This window comes from Balaenoptera acutorostrata, chromosome 11 (assembly GCF_949987535.1).
Source record: "Balaenoptera acutorostrata chromosome 11, mBalAcu1.1, whole genome shotgun sequence".
NCBI lineage: Eukaryota > Metazoa > Chordata > Mammalia > Artiodactyla > Balaenopteridae > Balaenoptera > Balaenoptera acutorostrata.
In genome coordinates this window covers 11078431-11094903 of record NC_080074.1, presented here as the reverse complement: position 1 = coordinate 11094903, position 16473 = coordinate 11078431, and the positions used below count along the sequence as shown (strand labels likewise).

Sequence of the window (16473 nt, the reverse complement as noted above, 5' to 3'; positions counted from 1 at the left end):
ACGGCACATAGTAAGTGCTCAATAAAGTCAGCTGCCTCTAGAATGGTTATGGTGGCCTGGCTCCCAGGCGTGGCACAGTGCCCGGCACACAGCGGGTCCCCACCACCCACTGCTGCAACAGTGGTGGCAAGGAAGGGATGAGGCCTGGCCCCTGACAGTGTCTGCCTTCCTGCCTGTTCCTGCCTCCCCACAAAGGCCTGCTCCCACCCCTGCCTTCAGCCTGTTCCCCAGCCTCGGTTTCTCTCCCATTGGCAAAGCACAATGGCTGTTATAATTAACAGATTATCTCAGTGCGACAGCTGTGGTCCTTTGAAAATTGGGTTGAATGACAAGATCCCGGCGTACGGTAATTTCTTTTCATCCCCTGCTCCCTCTTTCTCTCTCCCTCGCTTCAGCCTTGTTACACATGCAAATGTTTTTTTCCCCTTTCCCTCCTTCCCAAACACCTCCTCCTGGGGATGGCAGGGGACAGACTACAGTTCTGCTTTCCAGTGAAAGCCAGGTGGGAACTGACCCTCCTGGGCCCCTCTGTGAGCCTGGCGCTGGGCAAAGTGCCCGACACAGGTGACTTCTGTCATCTCCTGGCAGACCTAAGTCCCTATACCTCGGGATTCCTCCTACCTGCCAGGCCGCTCCCCCTCAGGCTACTTTGCAGTGACCTTCTCTGAAGTCCTGGTTCCGGTCCTCTGCTGTGCCCAAACCTGCTTCCCCACTCCCACCCCCCAGCATCTCCATCACTCCCAGGGTTTCTGTTATCAGCTTGGTACTGACTGCCAGCTGCCTTCTGGACCCCTCCCTGGCACCTGAACCCCACAACTGGACTCGCCTCCCACTGCCCACATGCTCCCCAGCCCTGCTTCTCTGCCCGGTCCCTGAGCCAGCTAGAAGCAGCCCCAGCTGCCCACATCTGGAAGGTCTTTGTGCCCTCCCACTGCTCCTGCCCGGCTTCAGCCTCCTTCCTCACCCCAAATGAGTTTCTCAATCAGCATCCTCACTGGTCACCCGGCCTCCAATATTCCCGTGCTCAAAAGCCTTCACTGGCTCCCTACTGATCTGGGAAATTTCCAACAACAGACATCTGAAGCCCAGCCCCTGGGGTCCTGCGGAGCTGGTTCCTGCTTTCCTCTCCTGCCCTCCTGCCTGCCCCCACCAATTAAAATGGTCTGCTTGGGGTCCCTCCTGTGGGTTCCCACAGCCCCCTGGGCTTCTTCCATCACAACCGAACCAAAACTGCTGCTTTTACTCCTGAACTGAGTTCTCCAAGGAAGGGTCTGAGTCTCCATTAAAGCCCAGCACCAGGCACCCAGCAGGTGCTGAATAAACATCTGTTTATGACTGAATGAAAGAGGCCTGCTCTCTCCCTTTATAGACAAGGAAACCGAGGCTCAGAGTAATTAATGACTTGCTCAAGATCACACTGTTTGTGTGAGACAAAACCAGGATTTGAACCCAGGTCTGTGATTCCATGCCAGTCTTTTCCACTGCCTGGGGAGGGCTGTGTGGGTCAGCTTCCGCACAGATCTCAGAGGATTTGAACCTCCCTCCAGCCTCAGCTGGATGATAAGAAAATGGTGGTCCCTGCCCAGGCTGTCACTGCCTTGACCTTGGACCCCCAGGGCCTCAGTCTGCTCATCTGTAAAGTGGGAAGGAGCCCTGCCTCACCGCCATCTCAGAGGGTGGCCGCAGGGGCAGAAGCTCAGGCCTTGGAAAAAGCCGGTCCTGCTAACAACATCTGAGGGTTTGCCCACCCTCACCTCCAAACCCAACTGCGTTCCCCTTGGCAGGTACTCCTCAGAGCTTGGGGGTTCCTAGCATGGCAGGTATAACACAGGACAGAGACCCCCCCCAACAGTGACAGCTAGTGGAAGAAGCATGGGGGAGCTGGAAGTCAGATCATAACAGGTAAAAGCTTCCCTCTCAGCCTCAGTGTCTTCATCTGTGAACTGGGCCCAGTAATGCCCACTTTACGGGGTTGCCATGGGGTCTAATGTGTAACATGTCTAGGAAGGTACAGGCACCACCATGGCCACATGTTCTACGGGAACGTGATGGTCAAGTGTACCCAGGAGAGAGGGGAGGTGAAGGGGGTGGCACAAAGCAGGACCACTGTTCCTCACTCTCCATCCTCAACAGCTCACAGAATAGAGCTCACACCCCGACATGCAGCCCTTGGGCCCCTCCCTCCCTCTCTAAACTCATACCCCACGACACCCCTTCACAACCTACAGAGCTGCAGAGACACCCATCTGCATGTCCCCTGGGCCTTTGCTCATGCTCTTCCTGAGTCTGGGGTACCATTTCCACCTTCCCCACCCCCTGCAGCCCAGACCTCATGCCTCCTCCAAGAAGCCTTCAGAGATTTCCTTTCCACAGGGAGAGTGCGGGCCTCTCTACTCTGCCCCCATGCCCTGAGTCCATCCCCATGGACTCCTGGAAGGATCCTAGAGATTGTCTCACCCCACCTCCCTTCCCCCCATTTTACAGATGGGGAAACTGAGGCACAGGCGAGGGACAGCAGCTCTCCAGGGATGTACCTGAACCTAGGTACCTCTGCTGCTTCCAGCCCTACAGGCAGCTTCTCTCCTGGAGCTGAGCTGTCGTTGTTCAGCCCTTGCCTGTCTTCTCCACACCCCCTAGCCCGGAGCTACCTCAGGACGGGACTCCATCTTCCTCTCTGCGCCCCCACCCCAGTGCCTAGCCTAAGGCCTGGCGCATAGTAGGCACTCAGTAAATGTCTGTTGAATTGAATTGCGCTCAGGGCGGCCAGTCGTCTCTGCTCTGTAAGAGAAGCATAGAGTTAGTGGAGCCGTTCCCGTGGCGACGGGGATGGGAACCAAGCTGGTGGGGTGAGGAGGCGGCCTGCCCCAAGGACCCTGAGGGGCTCTGGAAAGGATAAGGGGTCTGGGAAGCTGGAACATTCGGACTTAGATGAGTCCGAAATCCTGCCCCAACAGGCAGTGTGGCCCTGGGAAGTCACACCGCCCCTAAGGCCTCGGTGTCCTCATCTGTCCAATGGAGATGACACTCCAGTCCCTAGGAGCTCTGAGGACGGCTTGTGATGAGGACCAGAAGAGATGTGAGGAGGGTAAACAGTGACTCCAGCTCACAAGCATTGAGGGCTCAGTGCCTGAAACACCAAGTTGGGTGGGAATTATGGCCCATTCTACAGATGAGGAGACTGAGGCTCAGAAAGCAGGGCGGCTTCCCCGAGGTCACACAGCCCTAGTGCTTGAGCCCATGATGTACTCACAGTCTCCCTGCAGAGGAGGGAAGCGAGGAATAACAAACCCCAAAGACACTGAACCCACCAAAGGGTGGCCAGAGCCCAGGCCCAGGGTGGCGAAAAAACTCCAGGCACAGGGCCCAGCGTGAGCCCCGGGGCTGTGCTGGTTCAAAGCCATCCTCAGATCCAGAGGCTGCAAAGGCCTGGGCAGGCCCTGGTGTTAATATAGATCAGCAGAGACTATAAATACACAGCCAGGCTGGGCACTGCAGGGCCAACCCCGAGGAGCAGCCCAGCGGGGGCTCTAACCCCAGCCCTGCCCCACAGGCCCCTCCCCCTTGGGCCTCGGCTTCCCCGTCTGTCAACAGCAGGCTACGCCACGACCATGATGGCTCAGGTTCTTTACCCAACAACCTTCAGTTCTGTGACCCAGCCAGGCCAGCAGGGGGGCCTTGGAGCCCAGGCTAGAGACCCAGGAAGGAACAAAAAAGGATGTAAGAGAGGCTGCCCTGATCTACCTGGGACAACCAAGGGAGGGCTTGGCTGGGCCTCTGCTCCCTGGCCTGGAGCCCAGGAGAGGCAGGGAAAGGGGCCTAGATACCAGCCATTCCCTCATTCACTTCCTCATTCATTCCAACAGCCATTCTTTGACCATCTCCTGCTGGGAGCAGAGGACTCTCAGCCAAAAGACACAGCCTCAGGTAGAAGCTCCAGCGGGGAAGACAACAAGATAAACAAGCACCTCTCCCCACAATCCATGTCTGGGTCCAGAGGTCGTCCTCTGGCTCGCATGCCCCATCCGAGCTTGCCTCACCAGACACTCGCTTCACACTCGCCTTGTGCCTGGACCAGGACCTTGTCAAGGACAGGGATGGGGAAGGCGATCTCACTCACCCTGTAAACCCGGAGACCAACACAGCACCCAGGAAGCGCTACATAAATGTTCACAAAAGGATGAAAGAATGAATAAAACGCCACGGAGATTCAAAGAAAGGACGCCCATACACAAGGCCATGACACGGGCGCAGGGGGAGGTGGGGGAGCAGGAGGGAGCCCGCACACTTAATATACAACTTGCCCACTTGAAGGATGGGGAGACTGAGGCTGAGAGAGGCTAGGGGATGTGCCCAAGGACCCAAAGCTATAAGAGTGGCCGAGGACCCACAGCTCCCCGCACACAAGACAGGGCTGGTGCACACAAACTCCCGGTACAGCTGCTCCAAGCATCAGAGCGATAATGTTTGCAGAGTCTGGGACTCCCCAGAGGCTGAGCACAGGTGAGGATGCAGTGTCCCATTTTATCCCCAAAGCCTTAAAACAGCTCTGAGTGGCAGACAGACCCTCACACTACAGAGAAACTGAGGCTCTGAGAGGGCATGTGGGATCTCCCAACCCCGGGCCCAACAAATACCCTGAAGGCCCTTCCTGGTCAGTGCATCAGCGGGACCCTCCTGCCAGCCGGCAGTTCCACCTCCATCCCCTCTGAAATTCACTGGCAAGGGGTGTAGACCTGGGCCCAGGCCTGACTCTGCCTCTGCCGACTGGGTGACTTGAGCAGGGGCCAGCCCTCTCTGAGCCTCAGCTTCCCCAAGACCCATCTCCTCTGCCCCACGCAGCTGCTTCAAGGAGCAGATGAGAGACCAACCCCCCTACAAACTGTAAAGTGCCAGCCATATTCAAGGGAATTTAATTATTACTGTTATACTTTCCTTGTCCTTCCTCAACCATTTCTCTGCCATCCTTTCTAACAAGGCTATGACAGTTTTTATCAGATGCCCACACTGCGCCTGCCTCTGGTGCTGAGGAGCTGTCCTGAATTTCATCCTCAGGATACTAGGAATCAGGTACTATTGTTATGCCCATTCTGCAGATGAGGACATGGAAGCTCAGAGAAGTTAAGTGACTTGCTCAAGACCACACAGCAAGAAATGAGAGCACTTAGCCATGACCCTGTATATCTGCCCCCAAGTATCTGTATATTCAGCCCTTTGTAGCCGCCTATTCAGCCCTTTATAGCCGCTAGAGTCCTCTGGTTCATTAACGCCCACCTGCTCCCTGGTTTAACCAACTTCCCAGATGTATGCAATATTCATATTTCCAGCAGCAGCAGCTCACACACCCCTCTCCAAGGCCTTCGGGAGCCCCATTAATCATTCAGACACACCTGCATATTCATTAACTTCCGAATTAATACAGGCCCCTTATTACTTCGGGCCTGCTGCCTGCATTAAAGATACTTCGACTTCATTCATTATTAAACTCCCCTGATAAATGATCACATCCTTCCTTCACAGAGTGGGGCAACGCCCAGGCCCCCAAGCTGGTAGGTCTGCACCAGCTGCTGTGTGACCTTGAGCCAGGCCCTCACCCTCTCTGGGCCTCCTGCATAAAATCAGGCAAAGGACAGTCTCTAAGCACCGCCTGGGCTTGTCAAAGTCAGCCCCATCCCATCCTCTGCAGACTCCTTCGACCCTTCCCTGCACTTATGCGTCTTTCTTGGACTCACGTGACCCCCTGTTCCCCACAAAACAGGAACCAGTCCTCTCTGTAGTTCTCCTTATCCTCCCCCACCAGCAGCCTCTACTCACACCTGGTCCTGGGCCTGGGCTTTGTAGCCAGCATCATCTGTCCCTGAGCTAAGCTGGCTCGGCAGACCACATGTCCCAAATCAGAGAGGCTAACTGACCCTCGGGGCCAGCAAGGGTGGACTCCAGCTACCACACAACAATAATGATGACAACGACAACAATAATCATAATAGCGCCCAGCATTTCCGGAGCACGTACCATGCCCCAGGTCTTGGGCGAAGTCCTGTACTGCCTCATCCTTCTTAGAACCCCCTCCGCTTTACAGATGGGAAAACCAAGGCCAGTGAGGTCAAGGCCATCTCCCCATCTCACCGGGGGTCCCCAGCTCCTCACCATCACTCAGGTCAGCTGGAGGTGGGCCACTCGGCCACCACCTTGCCCTGGCTCCATCCTTCCCTGACTGGTTCCTCTATACGCCAATCCCTGCCAAATGGGCTGCAGGCAACACAGAATGGACCCCCATTCCCTGGCAGATGCCCTGATCGATCTCCATCATGCCTGGCACAGAGCAGAGGCCGTGAACGAAGCGTGAGGATGCCGCTCCACTGCCCTCCCCCTCTGCTCCACGGGCGTCTCTGTAGGGGGCTGCTTGCCGCCAACAGGCCAGGCGGCTGCCTCGTACAAATGCTGGGCCTGAGGCTTCACTCCCTGGCTGTGAGACTGTGGGCCCATTACCAAACCTCTCTGTGCCTCTGGTCTCCTTATCTGAATCACATCTGACTCCACCCTCTTCCTCATCCCTCATCTCCAATCCATCTTGACACCTGCCCGGGCCACACACCTGTGTGCCCAAGCCACTGACAGCCCTCGTCTGGATGGTAACACTGCCTTCCAGCATCTCCAAGTGTCCCCTGGGTTCCTCCCCTACCCTCTGCTTAGCTGCCAGAGAGCCTCTCAAAATAGCCTGTTTATTGTGGACCCACTGAGGGCCCTCTCTTAAAGCCTTCCAGAAGCTTCCGTGGCTCCAGGCTGAAGGCAAAAGTCCTCCTAAAGGTCAAGGCCCTATGAGGCCTGGCCCAGCCGCCCACTCCAGACCCTCCCTCCTGCGTTCCTCCCAAGGCAGCTCTCCACTCTGCCGCAGTGACTCTCCAGTCTCTTGTCTGACCCTGTGATGGTGTCTGCCCCTCCCACATCGCCTGGCCGGTGAGCACAGGGTGTTCTCCGCTGCAGCTCCAGCCCCCCGCACAGTGAGCCCGGCAATGCTGTGGGCTGAACGAACACCTCTCAAGTCAAGACAGCAAACCCACGGGGCTGCATCAGTGCCAACAGGGAACCCGGCAGACCCGGTGAAGGCCTCACCACTCTTTTTTGTCTGCATGCAGACACAGCCCCCACTCAACAGGATGACGAGGTAAATGTCATCAGACCCATTTCTCAAGTGAGAAAACGAGGTTCAGAAAGACAAAGTGGGCTCCTGGGTCACCACTAGTAAGTGGTGGGGCCAGGATCAACCCCTGCTGCCTGGGCCTGAGCGCCAGACACTAACTACACACCGGACCTTAGTGAGGTTTTACATTAACTCATTCAACCCTCTCCACAGCCCTGGGAGACGGGCATGATTATATACCCATTTGAGAGATGAAGAAACTGAGGCCCAGAGCAGTGAAGCTACTCACCCAAGGGCACACAGCTAGGAAGTAGAAGAGCCTGGGACACACCAAGTTGTGGCCGTGGAGCTACTCTGTTCCTCCAGCTCTGCTCAAATCTCCCCAGGCCTCCGCTGCCAGAGCTGTCCTGGGTGAGAAGCCCATTGTGACTCCCTCACCAGCCCCGGCTCCATGGCAGCAAGGACTTGAGCTACGCCCTTCCCTTTCGAGCCCCGGATCCCTCATCTGGAAGAGGGTGACAAGACAACCCAGGTGTCCCTTCATCAGCGGCACATGATCCACATGCCTAAGGGCCTACAACACACGAGGCCCTGAGCTGGCAAAACCAGTCTCTGGCCCGCAGGGGATCACCAGGGGGTGGGGGACCCCGGGTGGGAAGGGGCAGGGGCCTCATTCAGGGTTCAAGGGCAACAGGGTGCAAGTGCCTGCCTGCTGTCACCAAGAGCACCACAAAGCCCACAGGAGGCCAGAAGAGAAGCTGATGGTTAACCGGGAGGGCTCAGGACCTCTGAGGGCCTGCTGCCACCCAAGGGGGTCAGGGATCCCCGAAGCGGCTGCACCCTGCCAACTAGACATTCCACATCTAACGAGCACCTGCTGTGTGCCTGGACCAGGATGGCACACAGTGGAAGAAACAAAGATGGGCAAGGAAGTCACGGGCCAGTAGGGGACCCACTGGCAAAGGGAGACCCAGCACCCATGCCCTGGGGATTTCTGCTATTTAAGGAAACCCTCCTGCAAATTAGTTTGTAAAACACAGAACCAGCCTCTAATTTCTCCTATGAAGAATCTGAATTTTCACAGATTAGGGTTGCTCAAAGTGGGGTAACACTCGTGGATTTCCAGGTGCTTCCTCACTGCACTCCCAGTGTGAGCGCTGAGGGTTTTGGGACCACGGCCAGGGTCCGCTCTCCGCCCCAGGCCCCAACGTAGGGGCCTGCACGCAGAAGGTTCTCAGTAATTCTGGCCAAGCAAACTGTTAGTGCATAATTTCCGGACCCCAGTATCAAAGCTACTGCATGGGGGGACCCCCCAGGTCACCTCCCTCATCTACTTTCAGACCCTCTGGGGTACTTGAGAGAAGGTCTGAGCTGGCAGCCCCCTCAGCACGTCTGGGCCTCTGACATGTAACAAGTGAGGAACCTGGGTTCAGAGAGGTAAGAGTCTTGCCCAAGACTCACAACCATATCCTTTCTCCTTCCAGGCCACCGCTTCCTGCTCCGGCCCCCCAAATGCTGCTGCCCCTCCAGGCTGTGTCCTCAACCCACCTAAGTGTGCCCCCTCTTCCAGGGTGGCCTCAGGCATGCCCTTGGTTGCCCAGATCCTGGGCCTTTGCTTGCCAGATGCCTCCACAGGGGCCCTCAGAGGCCCCAGGCTCAGCCGGCCCAGGTCATCTTCTCACCCAAGCCCACTCCTGCCCACAACTCCTCTTGGTCAAGGTCACCACCACCCTGTCTGCTTGCCCAGACCACAGATCCCACCTTCATCCTCAACTCCTCCCGCTCCTGCAGGAAGAGGATGATGAGACCAGCCACCAAGTCCACCACTTCGTCCTCAAAACATCTCCCGTTTGTCCTCTGCTCCCCACCTCGCGAGGACCGGCCACCGTCATCACTCGCCCGGTTGCCCGTCATGGCCTCCGTCTCCTCCAGCCCCTCCACAGAGCGGCCAGAGGGAGTCTTGCACAGGGTAGCCCTGATGCCTCCTCTCCTGCTGAAAATCTTTCTGGGGGTTCCCTGCAGCCCAAGGACAGAAGCTAAGCTCCTTCCTGGCATGCAAAGCTTCTGTGAAGTGGGTCCATACCTTCCCCACCTTCTACCCCAGCCACGTGGCCCTTCTCAGGTTCCCTGCCCACCCGCCCCAACTGACATACGTCCTTCCTTCTCCCTGCCACTTGCCACCAGCACTGTGAACCCCTACCAGCTTCAGCTCAGGAATCACCTCCTCCAGGAAGCCTGCCCTGAACCCTAGGCCTGGCTTCATCATTCCACAGCACCCCCCAGGCTCACCAGCTCCAAGTGGTGTCCCCCTGAACAGTCACCATTTTCCCTCCTGAGGGACAAGACAGCACCACGTGTCCCTCTGTGCCCCCAGTACCAACAAGAGGCCTGGCACAGAGGAGGTGCCTGGGGCATAGGGAATTGAAAAAGCACAAGAACCACACGGCCCCCAGGCATGTCATCCCCAGCGGGCCTCTGCCCCCACCCACCTGCCCACCTCCCCACTCGCTGAGTGGGCCCATTACTACTACTGATGACAACAGGGCCTCCCAGCTCCTTATCATTAATAATACGACCACTAGGGCCTTGACCAGTGCTGAGGTTCCCATGTCCACCCTGGCCTCAGCCCGCTCAGGGCAGTGTGGTCAGGCAGGGGCGGAGGAACACGGGAAGGGAGGGAATGTGAACAGAGCCCCTACTGGGAGCCTCACCTGGGCCACGGGGCTGACGTAGCTGAACTTGAAGGAAGCCCAGAAGCTCTTATCTGGGCACATGGGGCCTCTGTTTACAGATGAGGAGACTGAGGCTCCGAGGGCAAGCAGCTGATCTGGGGCCTCACGGCCAGTGGCAGCCGAGTTAGGGATCAGAACCTGACTTCTGCCTACTCTCCTTTCACCTGGTCCAGGAGCTTTCGAAGCCGAAGGAGGGGAGCGATTTTTCACCCAGTGTCCAGGGCTGTTACAGGCATTCCAGGAGGCCACAGGCACTGAGGACAGAGCATCAAGACCAGGGTCCCAAACAACCTGGATTCAGACCCTTGCTCTGTACCCCTCCCAGCTGTGTGGCCTCAGGCAGGCTGAAGAGCTTCTCTGAGCCGATTCCTCATCTGTCCCCGGGGATGGGAGGTTGCCCTGCGGGGCTGCTGTGAATGTTAAATGAGACTGAAATGACCACAGCCAATAACTACAGAGCATCTCCCAGGCTGGGCAGCAGGTGGATTAACTCCCCTAAGCCTCGCAATGACCCCACAAGAGTCAGGTTCTAACAATATCCCCATTTTACAGACAACGAAATGAAGGCACAAAGGACCTACCAGAAGCCTTGCAGCTGTACGTGTGGAGCTGGGAGTGCAACCCTGGGCAGAGAATGATCGCCCCGGGGCGGGGGGTGGGGGTCCTCAATAATGATATTCCTTTCTTTCCGGCTCAGACCTTCCCATTTAATCCTTCAAAGGCATCCTGAATAGACTGGCCTCTCCCACCTCCACTGCAGCCACCTGCGGTGTCCTCCCTCCCACCCCCACAGAGCCGAACCCTCTCGCCATCTCCAGCCTGGATCAAATGCCACCTCTTCCACTGAGCCTTCCCTGAGCTCTGCCACACTCCCTCCACTCCATGCCAGCCGGTAAAGCTCCCCGGACCAGACGGGTGCAGCAGTCTCCTAAGGAGACGCCCGGACGACCCTGCCTCTGCCCAGCCTCTGCACAGCTGCCGGAGGAAACTTCCCGAAGCAGGCTCGTGGGGCACGGCTCTGCTTGGAAGCCTCCGGTGCCTCCCTAGTCCTTATCCCGCATTCAAGATAGGGCTTGGCCCTGTCTCTGCAAATCTGCCCTCCAACACGCCTCCTGTAATGAGGGTACAGTCAGAACAAACAGCGCCCCACTCTGCACACACATGCCCCTCCCACCACCCTGCCCTGGGCCACCCTGTCCTGTGACTCCTCCCTTACTTGTGTCTCTCCCTCGACCCCTCCTCTACCACCACCAGCCTCCCACCCCTCAACCCGATCCCAGAACACAGAACCTCCGAGAACTCCCCTCCCCAGTTCCTCAGCTCTTCCCACTCCCTCGGTCCTGGATGGCATCATGTGCAACCGTTTCTAAAGCCCCGGCGTGAGCCCTGCTGCTGGAAGACGCACAGCCTGGACTCCTTCCCCTGGCCTGCAGGGAGCTCACAGGCCTTGCCCTCCTCCCCAGACTCCTGCATCCTCCTTCCCCACTCTCAGGTCCTAGCATGGGAGCGTCTCACCCTTCTCACCCAATACCTCTGGCCTTTCCCCTTGAAATTCCCACAACCTGGTATGCCCCACCCCCAACTCCTGAATGCTACTCCTCAGACTCAAAGCTGCCTCCTACAGGAAGCCCTCCAGCCCACCCAGGCATCAGTCAGCCTACTCTGCCTTCACCTTGGCTGTGGGATCCCTGAAGGTGGGGACTGTTCTCATTCATCCCCAATCCCCCAGAGCCCTGCACGATGCTCGGCCCACACCAGAGGCCCACACCAGATGCTTGAGAACTGTCTGCCAAAAAAACACACTGCTTCCCTCCTGAGCCTTCCCAGAGCTCCTGGCAGCAGAGGGAACAAGTTCATTAGCCAAGTGCGACTAATGTGAATCGACCCCCTTCTCCCCACCTCCACTGGCCTCCAGCTGCACACTTGAACTACTGCAATGGCCATCACCTTCCTCCCTGCTGACACGCTCACCTGCCTGCTGACTCCCATCATGTCTGAATAAAATCCACAGCCCTCCCTGACTTCACGTCTTCACCTCTCTCCTCACTCATGTGCTCCAGCCCCACGAAAGGCCACCTTGCTCCTCTTGGATGAATGAAAGAATGAGGATTTGAAGCTTCCTGATCCTTGACCCTCACTGTGTCTGCCTTTTGAATGCAGCCTCTAAGCCCCTGGAGGGCAGGACCCTGTCTTACTCCTTTTAAGAATCTCCATACCCAGCACAGAGAAGGAGTTCAAAAGTTTCCATGAAAAAAACAAATGAATGAGTGCTGGGTTCAAATCCTGACGTTCCTGCCTGGGCCTCTGTTTCCCCATCTGTAATCACAGACCAGGGTCCTTGCCTTGCCTTCTTCACAGGGAGGGGGGTGGGAGGGGGAAACGTGGGGATCAAAAGGTAGAGATCAAATGAAGGCAGCAGCCTGAAAGTGTTTTAAAACCACAAATCACTACACACCTGGAAGGGACTTTTCATTCCAAAGCAGTGAAAACAAGGCTGAGGTTAAGTATTTCACCCACTCATTCATTTAGTACCATTTCTCAAGCCCTGGGGCAGGAGCAGGGCCTCGCAGTGACCAAGACACAGGTGGCTCAGCCCTGAGGAAGTTCACAGCTCAAAGGTAGTAGTGCAGACCAGTTATTTGGGGGAGAAAGTGGGGGAGCCGTGGGGCTTCAAGAAAAGGTGGTCAAGGCCCACTAGGGGTGTCCGGGAAGGCCTCCTAGAGAAAGGATCAGCCAGCTCTCAGTTCATCCATCTCCACCGGAAACAAAGGGACCCAAAGAGCCATGTCAACTAGCAAAGGGGGCAGACCACCCCCACAAGCCAATGTCATCTCAGACGAGCGTGTACTACTACTGTCCCCATTTCACAGATGAGGAAACTGAGGCCCAGAGAGCTAAAGTTGGGTCCCCCAGCTCTTGGGCAGCAAAGCTGGTGGTCTCTGGGCCTCCTGCACCTTCTGCAGCCCCTGGAGAGGCTGGAAACCGTATCTAGAACATTCAGCCTCTGAACGAAGGGCCAAGCCGCTCTGATGGCATCCAGGTCAGCTGCTCCCAAACACAGCAAGGACAGCCACAGCTGCAGAAGGCTAGTGCCAGGCACACAGTAGGCCATCAGGAAACAGCTGGATCTGAAGAAATCACAGAAAATAGCCAAAACAAATCCTCCTTACGCGGGAGCAGCTTCCTGTGGGCTGAGGGTCAGCTGCCCTGGGAGGCTGGTGAGGTTCCAGGTACAACAGTGGGCCCAGGGAACCCTGCCTTTAATGCATGCAAATGAACGGCATAAATTTCTGCTTACTTAACTTCACAAATGTTAACAAGCTCATAAAAAATAAGTTATTCTTCCTCAGCTCCACGACACCTTTCATTTGTTTAATTCTGTTTTTCCTCCCTCTCCCAGCCTCCTGTGAGAGAAACAAAAAGCCACAGATTTAGGTGCTTCTGTGCCAAGTGGGTCTGCCCTCCGCCCCTGCCACTCTGCCCCAATGAGGCCGGAGGGGAAAACCCCCAGTAAGGAATCCAAAGTCCCAGGGCGGGCCCTGCTCCCTCCCCCACAGCTGTGTGACCTTGGCTCTGACTTAACCTCTCTGGTTTAACTGGCTCATCCACAAAGTAGGAATTGCACCTGAGCCCTGCAGCCCTCTGGGTCTGTTGGTGTGAGGATCAAACATCGTAATCCGAGTGAAGTGTTGAGTTTGCTCCTGGCACACAGCAAGCCCTCAATAAATGTTAGCCCTTGTTCTTATGTAAAGAAGAGTTAAATATCCCCCTCCCAGTTAATCCATTTGTAGAGTTTGCCTTCTGGGGCAAGCTGGCAGCTCCAAATGCAGCCCACAGATCACTTCTGTTGGCAGTCTCAGTATTGATACAAATCCGAGTTTGATGCCATTAGGCAGAGCCTGAGTGCTGGCGTTTACCACGGCCCCACCTCACCCTATTGCTTTCCTCTGCCTGGATGCACACTTTTCGTGACCTGGCCCTGTGGGCATCTGAGTTTGCCACCCCTAGTTTACGCCTCTCAAAAGCTTTCAGGGACTTCCCTGGTGGTGCAGTGGTTAAGAATCCGCCTGCCAGAACACTCTATGACATAAATCACAGCAAGATCCTTTTTGACCCACCTCCTAGAGTAATGGAAATAAAAACAAAACTAAACAAATGGGACCTAATGAAACTAAAAAGCTTTTGCACAGCAAAGGAAACCATAAACAAGATGAAAAGACAGCCCTCAGAATGGGAGAAAATATTTGCAAACGAAGCAACTGACAAAGGATTAATCTCCAAAATATACAAGCAGCTCATGCAGCTCAGTATCAAAAAAACAAACAACCCAATCCAAAAATGGGCAGAAGACCTAAATAGACATTTCTCCAAAGAAGACTTATAGATGGCCAACAAACACATGAAAGAATGCTCAACATCACTAATCATTAGAGAAATGCAAATCAAAACCACAATGAGGTATCACCTCACACAGGTCAGAATGGCCATCATCAAAAAATCTACAAACAATAAATGCTGGAGAAGGTGTGGAGAAAAGGGAACCCTCTTACACTGTTGGTGGGAATGTAAATTGATACAGCCACTATGGAGAACAGTATGGAGGGTCCTTAAAAAACTAAAACTAGAACTATCATATGACCCAGCAATCCCACTACTGGGCATATACCCTGAGAAAACCATGATTCAAAAAGATACATCTACCACATTGCACTGCAGCAATGTTCATTGCAGCACTATTTGCAATAGCCAGGACATGGAAGCAACCTAAATGTCCATCAACAGATGAAAGGATAAAGAAGATGTGGCACATATATACAATGGAATATTACTCAGCCATAAAAAGGAACGAAATTGAGTTACTTGTAGTGAGGTGGATGGACCCAGAGTCTGTCATACAGAGTGAAGCAAGTCAGAAAGAGAAAAACAAATACCGTATGCTAACGCATATATATGGAATCTAGAAAAATGGTACTGATGAACCTAGTGGTAGGGCACGAATAAAGATGGAGACTTTGAAAACAGACTTGAGGACACAGTGGGGAAGGGGAGGCTGAGGCATAGTGAAAGAGTAGCACTAACATACATACACTACCAAAGGTAAAATAGCTAGCTAGTGGGAAGCAGCCGCATAGCACAGGGAGATCAGCTTGGTGCTTTCTGACCACCTAGAGGGGTGGGATAGTGAGGGTGGGAGGGAGGCTCAAGAGAGAGGGGATATGGGGATATGTATGTGCTTATAGCTGATTCACTTTGCTGTATGGCAGAAACTAACACAACATTGTGAAGCAATTATACTCCAATAAAGATGAAAAAAAATAGAAGAATCTGCCTGCCAATGCAGGGGACATGGGTTCAATCCCTGGTCCAGGAAGATCCCACATGCCGCGGAGCAACTAATCCCATGCCACAACTACTGAAGCCCGTGCACCTAGAGCCCATGCTCCGCAACAAGAGAAGTCACCGCAGTGAGAAGCACGTGCACGGCAACGAAGAGTAGCCCCCGCTCGCCGCAGCTAAAGCCTGCGCGCAGCAACAAAGACCCAACGCAGCCAAAATAAATAAATAAATTAACTAATTAAATTTTTTTTTAAAAAAACCTTTTACAACGGGTGTTATCATTGATTGCATCATTAGGCCCAGCTCACAGATGAGGAAACTGAGGCTCAGGAGGGGCAGCAACTTACCCACAGTGCCTGAGGGAGGGGCTGTGGAGCCAAGGAGAGTTCTATCACCAGTCCTGGCCATTTTCTCTCCAGAGCTCCTGCCCCACCATGCCAGCTTGAGAGACACCTGCCTGGTACACAGAGGAGCAAATGGCCCATTAGACAGATGATGGGAGACCCAGCACTCAGCCTCCACAGGCTTAGGACCAGGTGGGAGGCTGAGCAGGAGCCAGGGCCTGCCCTGGGCCTCGTCCCAGCTCACTGCTGAGCTTGCCAAGCCCGGCAGAGCCCAGCACGGGGGACTCCAAAAGATGGGGGCTGGGGGTGCGAGCTGGCATTTTCCTTTCATGTTCCTTCTATATCCTCCACCTTGACTGCACCGCCAGGAATGGCCCTGGCCAGACACTGAACCTCGTCTGCCCACACTGGCCCCCTTCTGCTAGGACAAAGCCTAAAAAGCCATGACCCCAATCTGCTTCAGTCAGAGTTACCACCAGCTACACCCCCATGATCTCCCATTTCACAGAAGAGAAAACTGAGGCCCAGGCAGGAGAAGCACATTCCCTACGATTACAACAAAGGAAGACTCAAGCCCTGGCTTTCAAAGACCTGGCTTGTGCTACCCTCCAGCCAGCACCAGCCAGCAAGATCCAGAAAACAGGGCCACGCTAGAAAGGTCAGCCCCTGAAGCACCAGCTACAACTGCCACCACCACCCCACCCCCCGCCGGCCTTGATTTCCCCATCTGCAATGCCATGCGGCTGAGCCTGACATGGTGAGCTGGTCCTAGAGAGAAGACTGGTAGGGCTGGGAGCCTCAATGACCCAACAATGTGGCCATGGTCGCGAGCCTCGACTTCCCCGAGAGGAAGGTGGGACTACTGTCCCCTGTGCTCCCCACAGCCCCTCTCACAGGGCACTCCCTGGCCTGTGGCCAGCAG

At 55.3% G+C, this 16473-nt stretch overlaps 1 protein-coding gene across 7 annotated transcripts in view; it reads right to left on the bottom strand.

Moving 5' to 3' along the window:
* ELFN2 (extracellular leucine rich repeat and fibronectin type III domain containing 2) overlaps window positions 1-16473 on the bottom strand; it is a 52617-nt gene that overhangs the window by 12821 nt on the left and 23323 nt on the right. The window lies entirely within an intron of this gene.